At 46.4% G+C, this 5951-nt stretch overlaps 1 long non-coding RNA gene across 1 annotated transcript; it reads left to right on the top strand.

Annotated features, from left to right (window-relative positions):
- Positions 1-1481: 1481 nt before the first annotated feature.
- Positions 1482-5690, top strand: LOC121233426. Its single transcript, XR_005932804.1, has 3 exons — positions 1482-1983; positions 2067-2249; positions 5402-5690. It is a non-coding gene; the product is annotated as an uncharacterized LOC121233426 (long non-coding RNA).
- Positions 5691-5951: the final 261 nt, after the last annotated feature.

Here is a 5951-nt window from a genome sequence, read left to right as displayed (position 1 = left end):
AAACACCATGCCCTGTGGGGTGGGCACGTCGCTGCTCCCGCGAGGCACGCTGGCCACCGTGCTGCTGTTCCCTTCTCCTGCTCTGCCCTGGCAGAGCCGGCTCTGCGGGATCAGGGTACCAGCGCACGCACAGCCCGAAGCAGCAGAAATTGGCCCGGGGTATTTCCCACGGTACCCAGGCTGGACGTGGCCATGGGCATGTTCTCCTCCTGTGAGGGGTAATGTGGTGTCGACTGCGACTTCATGGGGTGGATGGTGCTCGTTGCAGGGAGTACCCCAACAGTTTGTTGATATGTACCTGCCTTCTCCCCAGCCACCGCGGCTCTTTTAAAAGGGCAGAATATACTTTGTGAGGAGGGGAGATGTGATGATGCTCTATTGCATCAAGATACGCTAAGTCAAATGTTCAAAGGGAGAGGGAGAAAGCCTGAGTTAATGTTGTTACAGAGCCGTTAGCCCTGGGTCGGTTCATTAGCAGAACGACTTTTTCCCAGAAGGGCCTGGCAGCGCAGCCTCCCCATAGCAACTGACACAAACAAACCCCAGGGCTGCAGAGGAGTGATGACTGAAAGGAAAGGGGAAGGGAAGAGCCAAACTATTTTTATATTTCCGAACTACACAGCAGCTATTTTTTACTTTTGCAGGCTAAATGCTCATTGTGGTACGTTTGCTTGCTGAGTGATATCCCTTCGCTCTTCTCTGCTTTTCGCTTAGCTGAAGTCCCACCTGTTTGACTGAAGAGCTTCATGCTTTTTGAGTGAATGCATGACTCTGTGCACACGTGTAATGTTCATTTCCCTACTGTGCATATTAATTAATAATGTAAGTGTATACTATTTGTCCCCACCCCAGCATCCACCAGGTGCCTCCTTGCAGAGCTGGGATGTGCTTTGGGTGAGTGTGGGCACCTTCCCTGGGTTACTACATCCCTCCGAGGGCTGGGGACAGCCTGCCAGCCCCCAGGCTGCAGGGGTTCCCGCACGGCTCCATGCCACCAGGTGCCATTTTGGACATCTCTGGTCCTTACGCCCCTTGGAGGCCTTTTCCCCATGATCAAGCTTGGGCGCAGGCAGCGGGGGTGGCGGAGGGAAGGAAGGAAGGCCATCGCTCTGTGCTCCTCTGAGCCGTGTGGGCCAGAGGACACTCAGCATCTCTGCTGGCTCATCTGGGGTACAAGGGTTGCTGTCAACCCTAATAGCAGTTGCAATAGCAATTAGGCCTGATCAATGAGACGTTGATGCTGAAAGCTGAGAAGACCAAGCCCGTGGACTCAAGTGAGGGCACCAAATGATCTGTGGCCAGTTTGGAGAGGTGAAAGCATGAGCTGGCAGCCGCGAGCATGTGCACCTGAAATCCTGGTGGCAAGACTGGTGCTCCAGGGCCCCAGCACTTCATGCCAGCAAGCAGGCACTGGAGAGCACCTCAGCAAACCCTGTGGCGAAACAGGTCTTCTTCAGGGACAAAGGGCAATGGTGGCCTGGGTTGTGAGTAGCAAGAGCTGGGTAGGAAATGTCTCTCCTCTCCACACGACTCCTGGAGGTGAGGAAAATGCTCTCTGAGAAATGAAGACCCTCTGGCTGCTTTTTATGAAATGTGAGAGGGGAAGAGATCACAGCCAGCTCAAGGGCAGGAGTTGGACCAGGCACCTGAGGCTGAGGGCTCCCACGCCGGGGTGGGATTTGACTCACCTACCTTTACATGTCTACGCTATGGCTGTCTGCATCAGCACATCACCCAAGGCTCCCTTTACTGTCAATGGGAGAAATGGGTGTGTTTTGGGCATGAGTCAACTGGCCTATTTTTGCTTTCTGTCTTAGGGTAAGGTGAATTGCTCTGGATTTTCCTCTTCCTTTCTGTTGCTGTAAAGGGACAATTAGCTCAGACGAACTTGATGCCGCCAGTGGGTCAGATGAATCGCCATCCCAAGTTAGTTACTGAGCATTAGCTGCCGATGTGCCCTCCCCTAGCCTGGGCAAACGTAAGGTAATTTCAGTTAGCTTTACTCATACTGCAAGAAAGCATGCAGGGATCCCTGAGTTATGGTAACTTCTTTTTTTTTATTTCAGTGTGAAGAGGGAAGAAATTCAGTGGCTCAGAAACCAAAGGCCAGCTGTGAGGAAAACAATGATGCCATGCTTTCTGCTATTAATCTGATGTTTCTGTTAAAAGATGCTTCAACTATTTTGGTGGAAAGAGTTTCACAGTAAATCGCAAAAACACAAAGGAGAGAGAAGGAATTTAGTTAAGAGGTAGCTATCGTTTTTCTACTTTCAATTGCTTTTACTTTTCTGCTAGCTTTAAACATCAGGCTGAAAGTCATAGCTATAGTACAAAGAAATGAGGGTGGTATCCATGCTTACTTGTGCTGCAGCTGTAGTTTCCCACTCCATAAGCTTGGGTTAGGACACCACTGTGGCAGGCAGCACGCAGACAGTTCCTGTCCTAATTCATCACAAAACTAGTAGCAGTTGCTGGTGGTCATCATATGTTTGATATTTTTCCCCTGGAACTCATAGACTATCAACAGCTTTCTTCAGTAAGCAGCCACCAGGGCAAGAGGTGAAGCCCTGACCTGGAAAGAAGCCTTCGCTGGGTGGTAATTTATAGCCAAGTTTGTACAGCCATCACTGGTATGACGGATGTCATAAAAGCTCCTGCTACAATCATCTTGCAGAAATCTTTCTTCTTACTGGAAATTTTTTGTTTATGGAGATGCTAATCAAACCAGTACTTCTCTCTGGGCTTATAACACACTTGGAGATCAAGTTTCAGCATGCAGTATGTTACATGCTAACTAGGCAACTGAATGAATGAATCAACAGAAAAATTAATGAGACTTCAAACGTGGAGACAAGTTAGAGCCACTTCTTTACACCTATATGCAAATTTGGCTTAACACCCCCCCCCCCCCCCCGCACCCCCCCCTCCCCGCTATGTACTTGCCAGGGGTTATAGCTGCTTGCTCAGTACTTGTTAAGCAATTTGGTAAAGTACTTTGCGTTCCTGCCTGCCACGGCTGAGACATATCAGCTGAGACACCCACAGAGTGTCTGCAGCCTGGTGGTGTTTGCAGGAAGGGCTCATTTCTATTTGGGTGGGTATGTGTAGCAAATAAAAGAACAATAATACCATTCTTCACACATCTAATAAATCGGACCTTTGTTCTCTCCCCCTTGATGTGCTGGAGGAAAGTCACCGCAAGTGCCATTGTTTTCCCCGAGTGTTTTTGAAGGGCTTTAGTGTGTTTCTTTTCTCTGCTTAATTCAATGGATTTACTTGTTTTCAGAATATTTTGGATCAATACCTTCAAGGAGAAGGCTAAGATACTAATTTTGTATTGGTGCTTGCATTAGGAACTACCTCTGGAATCTTTTTAGGCTCATTTGTTTGCATAGTAAGACATGTCTGAAAATCATTTGTTAATGATTTCAAATTAGCAAGTCTATAAAGAGATTGAGGCAGTTGGATGGGAAAAACCACACCTTTATGCCTGTTAGCCTTTGCTCTGTAGGCCAGGCTGGGGCAGACCGCCTGCCCGCTCTCCCCTTGGCACAGTTCAAATGACCAGCACCATTCAAGCAGGCTATAATTAAGCAGTTCCTAATTTCAGCAGAAGAGTGCCACAGAAGTGAAAAGGGTGGTCCTGCTGGAAAGCTCGCATTCATGCTAATATCGTTGAAGTGAATTTTTTTTTTTTTTTTGCCTTATGTGTGCTGTACATCCGTTACACATCCTAAAGCAATTATACCAGAAAGAAGCCATAAAAAGGGCTGTGTGCCCAAAACCTCACCTGTGTTTTCCAGCTATGTTAGGGAACCCAAGAAAAGCCATTTCCTCTTTCCACAAACCATCTTTCTTTGAAGGAAGATATGTGTGGAATAAAAAGTGTTTTTTCAGTGGCACTGCATAGTATTTAAGGAAAGTATTAATAAGACAGGTCTCTTTCACAGGCCAGCTGAAGAACCCTTCAAGAAAAGTCTGCCCTCCACCCTTCCCACACCATGATATTTCAGGGAAAGGCGAGGTGTTGTTTCCCTGGCACAAAAGCCATCTGTGCAGAGGATCACAAAGGATGAGACAACTTTATACCTCTGGCAATGTTCCTATTGGCACTGTCACTGCAGTGCACGCTTGCTTTTCTAGCTAGTCTCACCTGGGGCAAATTTCTCTTCACTTCAGTGGCAGAAAGACAGAGATGTGTTTCAGAGGGAGAAGAGCAGCAAGGACGTAGTTACTGCTCCGTGGAGCACTGGAACGAGTAGGAAAAACTGGTTTAATATCTGGAAAGTGATGGATCCCTCTGTCTGTCTATCCACATAAGCTGTGGCTCTCAGCATAACATAGAAATGTTTTGTTGTGTAAAATCAACAGGATCGTCAAAGGGGTGGTTGCATGCGATGTTGATGAGGCACAGCAAAAAAAAAAAGGGTCTGAACTAAATCTTTTGGGAAATTGTGTCTTTGAGCTTGGAACTCGGAGTCATGAACATGTGTGGGCATGCTGGGATGTGATGTAAGGAGCGATGTGAAAATACACCTAAGGTATTCCCCGGAGTTTGTTAATTGTTTATTGTTCTCAGCTATGATCTCGAGCAACAAGATCTGTGGAGATAAGGAAGGGCTTGCTTCCAAGAGAGCTGAGTGAAGAGCATGAATAAGAATGTGTTTCAAGAAGTCATTGACGTATCCATTCAAAAGTTGCGGCTCTTGGAGTACCAAAAGTTTGGCAAGCTGCTAGCCTAACGAGAGCGGGCCTGGAGGCTATTGTATGGGTGTAGGAAAGTCTGCTGAGATGACGTGTCAGAACTGGACTCAGACAGCCCAGGGTGAAAGAGAGGATGTCTTGGGGGAGGGAAAGAAAAATGAGACCTATGACTAGAGATGACTGGAAGGTGAAACAGCTTGCAGGGGAGTAGTATATAGGTAACAGGAGGCATATTTCCAGGGTAGGTCTGTGAATGGGACTTAGTGGATATAAGAGTCATGTGGCTGAACTGGTCATACAGAAATATCCCTTGACTAGGGTCAGTGCAAAACCTACTAGGTGGCCTCTTGCTGTCTAACTTTTGCAAGGCTCCAGAGAGGCAGGGAGCACCATGATGCAGGGAAGCAGAATCGTATGCAGAAAATATGATAGAAAAGAGGAGCCTGTGAGGTGGACAGTGCTCAGACAGAGATGGTCTGGCTGCTTCTCACTCCTGATCTACTAGGAAAGTAGGAAAATATGAGCAGGGAGGCATTAGTCATACCCTTCCAGGTAGTCCCCAAATACATTGAGTTACTGGAAAATTCACTAATAGAGAGATGGGTGATGACTTATAAACAAAGAGCTTTTAGGGCAGGAAGTCCCAGTTGTTAAGTGATAATAATTCATGGGTTTTGTGATTCTATGTTTTAAATAGAACACTGTGAAAGGAAGACACGTGCCCCGAAAAGCTGTGCAATTCCCTTATGCTGGATGGTGCTGTAGGCATCAAAAAATGAATGCTGCACAAGGAAAAATGTCTTCCCTGCCAAGCCTTCCAGCCCAAGAACCTCAGCTTTTGTGAGTCCAGGTGGGGAAAAATTTCTAAAAATCAAATGTTTTATATATTTATTATCACCACTGTACACCTGTAGGGCTCTGTGGAACTGCAGTGACCAGAGAGATGGGAAACATTTGTCTTTTCTGAGCCTCTTGCAGATGTCTCAATGGGGAATGAGAAATAGGAAAAATCTGTTGTGCTCAAAATTTTCTGTGGAAGAAAACAAAGGATAGCATGCAAAATAGAAGTATTCAAAGTCTTTACTACTTCCAGTTCTTTCAGTGGGTTTTTTAAAAGACCTTGATGTAGTCAGATATTTTTTTCTTCAGAATAAGTGGTTTGGACATGTCTTTGAAATCTCACTTTCACATTCTATATGCTACTTAGAAACCTGAGTCCACACTTTCTGACTGGAGTCCTTTGCAGC

The sequence above is a fragment of the Aquila chrysaetos genome, chromosome 7 (genome assembly GCF_900496995.4).
Source record: "Aquila chrysaetos chrysaetos chromosome 7, bAquChr1.4, whole genome shotgun sequence".
NCBI classification, from domain to species: Eukaryota; Metazoa; Chordata; class Aves; order Accipitriformes; family Accipitridae; genus Aquila; species Aquila chrysaetos.
This window is presented reverse-complemented; position numbering and strand designations above follow the sequence as displayed.